This window comes from Trematomus bernacchii, unplaced genomic scaffold (genome assembly GCF_902827165.1).
Source record: "Trematomus bernacchii unplaced genomic scaffold, fTreBer1.1, whole genome shotgun sequence".
In the NCBI taxonomy this organism is placed as follows: domain Eukaryota; kingdom Metazoa; phylum Chordata; class Actinopteri; order Perciformes; family Nototheniidae; genus Trematomus; species Trematomus bernacchii.
The window spans coordinates 21,889,448-21,900,383 of record NW_022987973.1 but is presented as its reverse complement, the minus strand read 5'-3'; positions in this window follow the sequence as shown (position 1 = coordinate 21,900,383).

The following is a 10,936-nucleotide window of genomic DNA, read 5'->3' as shown; positions in this document are numbered from 1 at the left end:
GTAAGGAAAAAGAGTAAGAACTAAAATGTGTAGGTGAAGAGGCACAACGTGTCTACGTCAATGCACTTTTATTAGATTATTTTATCAACTATAAGCTTTATCAAAAAGGAAGGTCTTAAGCGTACTCTTAAAAACGGATAGGCTGTCTGCCGCCCGAACACAAACTGGAAGCTGATTCCACAAAAGTGGAGCTTGATGAGAAAAGGCTTATCATCTGTATCTTCTGACTTTTATTGTAGTATAGCTAATTTTATCCTCATTCTAATGTTGTGTTATCTAATGGCTGTAGTAGTATGAAGGTACGAAATAAAGTTTTGTATTTTGCAGTAGCGGTAAAAAGTGGTTTATTATCAAATGTAGAACTCTACAATGTAAACAATAATTAAAAATAGCCACATCGTCCAGGGTCCTGTCCGTTAAATACTTGAAGAAGCTATTGTCCACCTCATGCAGGAAGTGTGGCAGCAAATTACGTGGCAACTGAGTTGGTCTTCGGTTTCTTCATTCCAGATCGCCATGATGTAAAATACATTCTTGCGTCCAGGTGAGATGAAAATGAAAAATAATAGCCGTCTGTGTGTGCCTTCTTCACTTCCGTTTCGCTTCTCATGCACTGATTCGCTAAGCTGAACAGCCAATCAGAGGGATTTATTTTGCCGACAGCATGCAATCGGGGGCGGAAGGTGTCGGCACGGCCGAAAAGACACAACGGTGCCGGACACACCAATCTGAGTAGGGCGACAGGACGCTCATCGACGGCCAGACATCTATCGACATCTATCGATGGCCGAAATCGGCTTGGTGTGTAGGGGCCTTAAGAGTTAGTATCCTACTTTTAACACAACATTAAACATGCGTGCTGAATGTTAAAGGTCACGTTGAGTTTTTGTAATTGATTCGTTTTCCGTTGAGTTCCAAGTAGCAGAGAAAAAACCTGGAAGTGACTCATTAATCAGTTAAGATTATAAATAACTGTGGGTATAACATTCATAAAAAATATTTAGGTCACCAGTGTAAATTAATGTGTTTCTTGGATTTCTTTTACAATAATCTTTCACGTGATAGGCACACATTCAATGTTGTTATTGTGCTTACTATTGAACACACAGTAGTTATATTATATATATATATATTATTATCCATTAAATATAAGCTGGCTCAATATACATTTTCTCCTAGTGTATTTTTCGTACATGTTTTATTACCAATACATTTAATAGAATAAACAAATGTTAAAGGAATTTAATTATGAATAAACAGTGCAAACTAAATTGTCACGTTTGAATTTTTTTAATAGAAAAAGAAAAAGAAAAATTAAGCCCAATTAAAAACCAAAATATCATCATGAAAAAATTGACTGTCTTCATAAAAACCTAATAACCAGCACATAATTGACTTGAATTGAGAGCTTTAGATCGGAGAAGGCCGTGGTGTATGAAACTCTGATACAGTATGAGCATTAGCAGCAGCAGCCTGAGAACGAGGCTGAAGGAATAAAGGGTTTTTGGTGGATCTGGTTACTGTTCAGCAGGTTATGAATAAGAAATGGCAGCTCAGAACAGGAGCAGCTGCTGGAGGCAACGAGCTGATCAGACTGTCCAGCTCCAAATACTCCAAGTGTCATCACTGTCAGAGCATCAGGGCCTAAAAACACCCAGACACCCAGACTGCTCTCACTCTGTCTGTCTGTCTGTCTGTCTGTCTGTCTGTCTGTCTGTCTGTCTGTGAAGGTAGATATGGTACAAAATGCGAGAGCTTCTAAAACCTGATGTGAGCACTAGCAGAGCTTGTGTGCATACATTTACACTTGTATAAAATATCCACGTATCTGTGAACCAAATTTAAAGTCACAGAAAAAAAAGAAAAGTTTTTTAGCTTGTAGAAAAAAAATGAACTTAGGCCCCGGCCCCACGGGAACGAAAACGGGTTGTATCCGCATATTTCTCTTGCGTATAGCCCTTTTTGCCACACGACGCCGTAACGAAACGATAGAAACGGACCCCGCAAACGACAACGGATCCAAAGGTGGATAGATCTGGGAACGGAGCACTCTGGGGGGTCCAACGGCTCCGTGTGGTAGCCTCTATACGGTCATTTTCTGATAATGACGACGCAATAGCCCCGCCTCTCCCCACCTCTGCTGCTCACCCCCGCAAAAGTACACTGCACACTGAATTCAGATTATTTATCTTTATCTCGATATGGACATAAACGCGAGTGAAGTCTAATCTGACAGGAGACACGCAGCTCTAACTCTGCCCGGTTCCCTCGGCCCCCACCGCGGAGAATAAACAGAAGTGCAGCCATGACAACCATTCTTCTTCGCTGCTTTTGTGGAGGAAGTTGCTGCTTTTGTGGAGGAAGTTACAGCGCCACGTACAGGCTCGGCATATGTACTGCAGCTTTTCCAGCGGTTGGATCTAAACGGAGCTGTCTCGTCTGGGCAGACACTATCCGGTGTATATTGCGTGTGGACGGAAGCTTTTTGGCGATTGCGTTTGCGTTAATCCTATGCGTTTTGCCGTATGCGTTCCCGTGGGGTGATGAAATGTTCACTTGCAGAAATAAATATATTAAATATATTTCCTTGGTTATTACAACCTCTCAAATCAGTCATTAGAACTTCACGAATCTGCTCTGTGGCCAACACAGTCTCACGGCATTTTGTGTTATAGTCACTTAATTAATCTAATTATTCGTGTTCACCAACACGATTTCGCAATTTTTTTCGTATCACACAGAACGATTTTAAAACCTGTTAGACCCCATCCCCCCGCCACCAGGGGGAAAAACGCGTCATCTGCAGGAAACAGCGTCTGAGGGCTTCTTAATATTTAATAAACTATGAATGTTTTATATCCATGTAACGGGAAGAAACGCAGCTAACTGATCATTTTTATTTATTTTTGCAAAAAAAAACACAAAGCTAACGCCGAGCCTCTGAATTAGCCACGAGCAAAAACATCTGAAGGCCGTTAGCACAGAACTCTAGCTATACCGATCGATATACTTATTGGATCTGCACAAACAAGCTTAGATAACATCCTGAGAGTCCACAGATTATAGAAATATAAGGATCATCACTAAGCGATCAGAACTCGTGACAGGGGAAGCAAATAGGCCTACAGACAACACACGATGTAGCTTTAGGTAGCAAAACACGGAGATATGCTCACCTTAGCTGTTATAATGATCAAAACTCGAGTTCAATGGCATTAAAACGAGAAAAAACGCGGCTGAAGGTTAATCCATAGGTTAATCCAATGTGTCTGTCACTTTGAAAAAATTATTGATAATCCATAATTACATTTTTATGCAAAAATCGGAGAAGAAAAATTAGCTGCTAATGGTAGCCACCAGAGGTTAGCGCAGCTTCCGGTTTTTCTACGCGTCACTCTCACTCCTTATTTGGTAACCTGTGTGTGTATGTGGAACTTTCCCTCGATTCCATTGGCTCTAGCGGTTAAAAAGAGATGTCAATCATCAAAATTGACCAATGGGTTCCAGAGAAACGGCAAAAACGCCCGTTTCCACCCAAATGGCCCCAGAGATGGAGTTTTTTTTGCTAAACCTCTCTAAAAAGGTCAAATGTCACTTGTTTTGCATCAATCTTGATACAGGGTACTTATTATATGTTGTACTTTGGATTCCTAAAGCTTTTAGTCTACTAACCCATCATCCAAGGGTAGTTTTCACTATAAGTAAAAAAGAAGTTTTGGACGGACACTATAATTTACAGTTTTTTACTATGTTCAATCTGAATTTTCTTTACAATAAAAAACATCTATATTGATTCTGACTTTTCTACATCCAACTCACAGGTTTATCATTATTTTGACAAAAAAGATTATTAAATTTCCCCTTTTAGAAGTGTAGTTATGGTCATTTGTTCTGGAAATGTCATTTTCGAGCCTGAGACCTGAAAAACAGGCTTGGGGTCTAACAGGTTAAAAGCAATGTAAATAATAACAAATTAGAAGGAAAAACAGGTTAAAAAAAAATACAGTTTTCAGTATTCTGACACAGAACGATTTTAGAAGCAATGTATTTCTATTGGTAGTATGTTTCGTGCCTGCACCAAATAATAACAAATTAGAAGGAAAAAAAGATGACAAAAATACAGATTTCAGTATTCTGAGGCTCTGAGCCCCATTTCTTTTCCTCGCGGACGGCAAAAAAACTCAGACATTATACAATTTAAAATAAAAGGGTTAGGGTTAGGCTTAGGGTAAGATATTGAGTAAGAAAATGTTTTTATGAACCACACAGCTTCTGGTATTCCAAGACCCGACCGGACAAAAAGACGTGGTGCAGGCACGAAACATACTACCAATAGAAATACATTGCTTTTAAAATTGTTCTGTGTGACACGAAAAAAATGCGAAAATCGTGTTGGTGAACACAAATCAATAGATTAAATTAATTTCTTGACTATAACACGAAATGCCGTGAGACTGGGTTGCTGTGGCAGTATAAATCGACGAATCTGCGGCCTTGACTTTTGCTACACTTCTTGTGATGTATGTGTCGCTAAAGTAATTTTCACCGGTAGATTTGGGGAGGTGGAGCGAAGGGGCGGAGCTATCAGAACGACGAGGCGCAAACTCGGGTCAGTCACACAGTCACAGTTGCCCCTTTCACACCAACGCAGCTCCCGTTCTAGCTTCGTGTGAAAGGGGCAACAGTCACAGCCATAGTCAGGTCGAACCGGATGACTGTGTGCCATAGTCTGTGACTGTTGCCCCTTTCACACCAACGCAGCTCCCGTTCTAGCTCCGTGCTTGCGCTCTTCTGGAACCGGTTTTTATTTTCAGCTCCCGTTTTGTTCACACCGCCCAGAGCCCGACTGGTGCTGCCGCTGCTGCGTCATGACATCACCGTTTACGTCGCTGATTTTCTCCCCAACGGCGCTCACAACAACAACAATGGGGGACTGCGTTGGGTCGATGATCGTGTTGCTTTTAATCATACGAAGCCAGATTAAATTAAATAACTACTTCTCCAACCTTATAGAGAGGCGAAGTCCCTCCCTTTCCGGTGGACCTCCATGGGACCTTAATTTGGACAAATTATGTATTTAAAGGTGGGGTAGGTAAGTTTGAGAAACCGGCTCGAGATACACTTTTTGTTATATTCCATGGAATGCTCTTAACATCCCGATAGCAATGAATATCTTAACCTCTTAAGGCCTGAGCCTGTTTTTCAGGTCTCAGGCTCGAAAATGACATTCCCAGAACAAATGACCATATCTTCCCTTCTAAAAGGGTTAAATTAATAATCTTTTTTCTCAAAGTAATGATAAACCTGTGAGTTGGATGTAGAAAAGTCAGACTCAATATTGTTAGAAATTAAAATCAATGTTTTATGGCATAATTTAGTCTAAAACATACCGTCAGTTTAAAAGCAGTCTTATGAAGAACTCATTGATTTCAGTATTGTGTTCACACCTTAAAAGGTGTGAAAGGAGGGATTGTTAGAAATGAAAATCAATGTTGATGTGGCGTAATTTGAATGAAATACACTGTATTTCATTTAAATCTGTTTTATTCTGAAAACCGAAGATTCACATGTGACTTCCGGTTTTCTATATTCAACTACTTAAGAAATATGTCACCAAAAGACACTAAGTTAAGAGCATTCTCAATGCCAGGCTCAACTGCAGATATTAAGGAGAGGGTAAACATCAGGTCAGATGCTATGACAGCGCCAAAAGCTAGACAGAAGACATGGAACAGAATAGAGAAACTGTTCAAGCAGTGGCAAACGAGAGGATTGATTCCAGCAGATGATAAACCTGGACCAACGAAAGCCCATAGAAAAGCTGTAGTTGAATATGAGAATGGAGAATACCTACAACAGCAAGAGGCATGGATCAAAGCTGGACGACCCTCGTGGTATGGACCTGGAAAAAGCGCTATGAACAAAGCTGAAGAAAGAAAAGCTAGAGTTACAAGTCTGATACTCCATCTAAAATATGCCAGCCAGGGATTGACAACAAGCTTACATTTGGTAGAAGCAGCAGATCTGCCAGTAAATGAAGACACAGCAGAAATAACAGAAGAGGCTCCAGTCATCCAAACTCCAAAGCAGTATCCAAGCCTGACCAAAGTGCCTCCTCCCGACATATCAGAGAACAACCCTTCTCACCAAGCATCAATTCAAGCCCCAAATGTGAAAGAATTGGCGTATGAGGTAAGAATCCTATCCAGTGTCAACCAGCTGATGGAAGCAGAACGCATCAGAGAGGAAGAGTTCAACAGAAGAATGGAAGCAGAACTCATCAGAATGGAAGCAGAACGCATCAGAGAGGAAGAGTTCAAAAGAAGAATGGAAGCAGAACGCATCAGAGAGGAAGAGTTCAACAGAAGAATGGAAGCAGAACTCATCAGAATGGAAGCAGAACTCATCAGAATGGAAGCAGAACTCATCAAAAGAATGGAAGAAAGACAAGAACAAGAAGAAAGGAAAAGATGGGAAAAAGAGCAAGAAGAGAAAAATTACCGAACTGGTTGCTCTCCTGAAACAACACATTCTGCAGATGAAAGAAAACAACAAATAACTAAAAAATGGGGAGAATCTCAAACAAAACGCAGAACAAATTACTCTCCTGACAAAGACTATTCCAAAGGAGATGAAGATGACAACGGCAGTACACAGTTTGTAACCAGTAGACACTCCCCCTACCAAGAACAGTCACAGCAACGACGCAGATTTGCATCTCCCTCAGAGAACAATAGTAGGGACGAATACCCTGGGACATGCCCCAAAGCTGGAAGAACCAAGACCAGTGCACATACCTTCATGCCATTGATAGCGGCTGGGAGAGGAGGATTTGACTACCAACCATGGGCTCACAGGGACATGGAATCATTAGTGGCAAAGCTACCTCCACTCACCCAAGGAGGTCAGAAGTGGGTGAAAGATCTGGAGAAGTACACTGTCCAAGACCACCTGTGCTTGGGAGACATGAGGGCACTGCTTAGACGGATAGAAGGCAGACTAGAGGCAAGAGCAGTAGATTTCATGGCCAAATGCACCAACTCTCCAGATGACACTTCATTCAACAATATCAGGTCGAGCTATTGGGCTGCTATTCGTAGCATCTACCCGACAACACGCAGTTTACACGCCCTCAACAGCCTGAGAAAAGAACCGGGGGAGGACATGCATACCTTCCTGAAGAGATGTGAAGGTGTGTGGGAGGACTGCACTGGAGAACGACATGACGTTTCTCCGGCTGTCGTAATGTTGTGGAAGAACGCGGTCATTAAAGCCCTTCCCCGATCAGTTCAGGTATGCCTGGAAGCCGTGGTGGGATTAGAAGCTAAACTCCCAGAAGAATGGAAACAACATCTCATTCACCACGACATGACATACCAGGCAACACAGAGGGGAAATGACGAAGTGATGAAAGCACTAAAACTAAGACTTTTGAAGATACAAGTAGCTGAGAAAGATGCAGAAGCTGAGAAAAATGCAGAAGCTGAGAAAAATGCCGAAGCTGAGAAAGAGGCCGAAGCTGAGAAAGAGGCCGAAGCTAATAAAAACAAGAAATCGACAAAGCAGATGGCCATACTAGCAGAGAAGGCAGGGCGAACACCTCCAACAGTTCAAACTCAGGAAGAACCAGAGAATCAAATGCAGAACCAACAAAGCGGAGGAAGAAGTTTCCAGAATGGTGGCTGCTACACATGTGGTCAGACGCAAGCACAGGTATACCCTCCCATACAACAAAAGGGACAATGGAGAGGAAAGCAACGATCAAGAGGGAGAAGGGATGATGGCTGCTTCATATGTGGTGATTGTAGACATTTGGCCAGAGATTGCCCCACTCAGCAATATCCACCACAATGTAGCCCCTCACAATACAGAGGAGAACCAGTGTTAGATATTAGGAAAATTGAGGCGGAAGCATATGCCAGGTCCATGAAGAATATTTCTGTTGGATCAGGTGATTGGGTGAAAGTAAAAATCCACAAGATTAACTCATTGCAACCTGTATGGAGTGGACCATGGGAAGTTGTAGAACGCACTGCAGATGCACTCCGCATCAGAGTTAACAAAGGAACATGTTGGCACTTTCTTGCAAATTGTGTAGCCGTACCGCCACATTTCCAGAAACGGCACGGCAGTTAGAACTGATTTTGGAAAAAAACTGGTACAACACAATAAGTAATTTTTAGGAGTTGGCGTTTTGCAAATGAAAAAACTCAAACTATAATCTGAAGATTCTGTTTCTTTTAGGACTGAAAGATGAAGAGAAACACTTATTTTCACTGAGGTGTTTACTGTGGAAAGATAATAATAATAATAATGGATGTAAAATTGCTATGTCCCTAACCAAAATGTAACTGAAAGTTTTCTCTCCTCCCCTCCCCATTTCAGGATTTTATTACACATGAGTTCATGTGTAAAAAGGGGGGAGAGTGGATAATGTATAACGTCAACATGGCTGTCAAATTCACAATTTTTCTTTTAGGGATTGAAAGAAACCTTCCGCCCCAACCTAGATGTTCAAACTGAGCATTGAACGATAGTTTTAGAATTAACCTGCTCCATATCTGGGGATAAGATACTGTTTGATGAATGTTGACATGTTTCTAAATATTGATTGCATTTTGAACAGGTAACACAGATGCAGAAGCAGTGGCCAAGGGGCTACTGTGAGAGATGTAATTCCAGAATGGAATACCAAAGAAGTTGACCTGTGATAATGACACAATTTTGTAATATTTTAACAGACATTAGAGTAACTGAGGTTTGAAATATAGAAAGAACATATTACAGTTAAGCTAAAACATAGTAATGTAATGACACAGAATTTATTTTAGACAACATCTTGTAACTAGCCTGGTAAAGAAATAGAAGTAAAAGCCATGGACTCTATTGTTTAGGTCATTATGGGGATATACATTTAATTTATAATAGAAAGACATTTGATGACAGTATGTTGGAATTCTGTATTCATTTTTCAGCTTGATAATAGACAGGTAGAAGCAGTATTGCCAGGTGCAACTGATGGGATTTCTGCACACGAGCCAAGCAGAGAATGACGTACCTCTTTATAGGACAGATACACTCAGGAAACCACACTCTGACAGCATTATAACTTCAGTTGTTTTTGAATCCATAATGAAATTGTATTACATAACGTTAATGTGTGTCTTTACCACAAACAGGAATAGTTCATTGTTATATTTAGATTTGAAAAAGATTACAAGGATTTTATTTAGGAACAACACAGATGCTCATCAGACATTCCGAGCTATTGAAATATGTTATTTAGTTCACCATGAAGATGTTTTATTTTGTTTGTAACATATGCCGAGTATTAAGATTCAGATATCAGCAGGTTCTGAATTATTATTCCTCTGTCCCACAACCAACAAGAATGTGGATGGGGAGAACTATATCTGATATAACCAGCAGAGATTCCTAAATCACACCAGAGACACAGTAAAAGGATGACACAAACAGTCACATAAAAACAAACCGATAGAATAGCGCTAGACATTAGTTGAAAAAGGGAGTGTGCAACACTGAAGAGGATAGGATTGTTTAAATAAAGAGTAATATTTTCAGATAGTTTTATCCTTCTTATATTTTGTGAAAGAACAAGTGCCTTTACACCAGATACAGTATGAAGATGATATATATATAATGTGAGAGGAGGGAGTTGGACGTTTTCCATACCAAGCTAATTGCTGCTATTTTACGAAGTGATATTAAAGGTTTAAGCTAGAAGTTATGCACAAATGAAAAACTTCGCATTTATGATGAATATGTATTGTTACTATTTGTATTTTCTACCCTTTATGAGTTATGTACTATGCAAAGTTCAGATGAAGAACTCATTGATTTCAGTATTATGTTCATACCTTAAAGCAGGGGTAGGCAAGTAAGTTTGGCCGTGGGCCAATTTTTTGCTGAGCCACAAGATGGCGGGCCAGAACATAATCGAAGCCTAATTCAAGGAATTGATTTTGGTAAGAGGGCGCAGCGCCCCTGTTCCCCGGTTCAGAAAAAACTCTGATATCGCTGATAACCCTCCCCATCAACACTCTGATGCACAGTCAGATCCGCTGATTGGTTCACTGATGATATAGGCGCCCAATCCAGAGCCTCTGGATAGACCCGCCCAAAGGGAGGCTCGTCGTCTCTAGCCCCATTTCAGTCCCATGTTAAAAGTCAGGGCTATTATCTGTATTTTAACAGACTTATCTTTTAAATTGAGGTGTATTTATTGTTCTCTTCAAAGTTTATTTTTTTCTGAAATTTTAGGGAGGATGGTCCTCCCTTTCTTCAATGGACGAGCCTCCACTGAGTGAGTTATTAACTAGGTAGCAGTGTTATTTAACATACTTTTATTCTGATAAGTATTGTCAAGTTCTCTGGGTTTTTGGCATTTATTTGAGCCCACATTTGAGAGGCTTGAGGGGCAACAGAGGACGCATGGACAACTGGAATCCTTTTTCCTTTTCTTTATTTCAACTTTTCAAGGACACATTAGGATTCTTTCAGGTTGAAAACCTTTAAAAAAATACAAAATAAATAAATTACAGCATGTTTTGCTTTGCAATTTATTTAATATATTATAACCTAAATTAATCAGTAACCAAGTATTTTACTCAAACTCAATGTATTTATTAGTTAAAGGGGACCTATCATGCAAAATGCACTTTTGTACGTCTTTTCTACATGAATATGTGTCCCCGGTGTTCCAGGGAACTCACCAAGTGTCAGAAAACACAACCCTCTCTATTTTCCTCCATACCCAAATCTCTAAAAAAGGGGCTGCAACGGATCTGATAAAAACTGATCCAGATTTGAACACTGTCCTGACGTCAGGACGGTGGCGCTACGGCTATTGGGCTATCAGGGGAATGTGGGGTTGGGCCACGGCCGGCCATTGCCGCTCGAAAGTGCTGGAGACGCT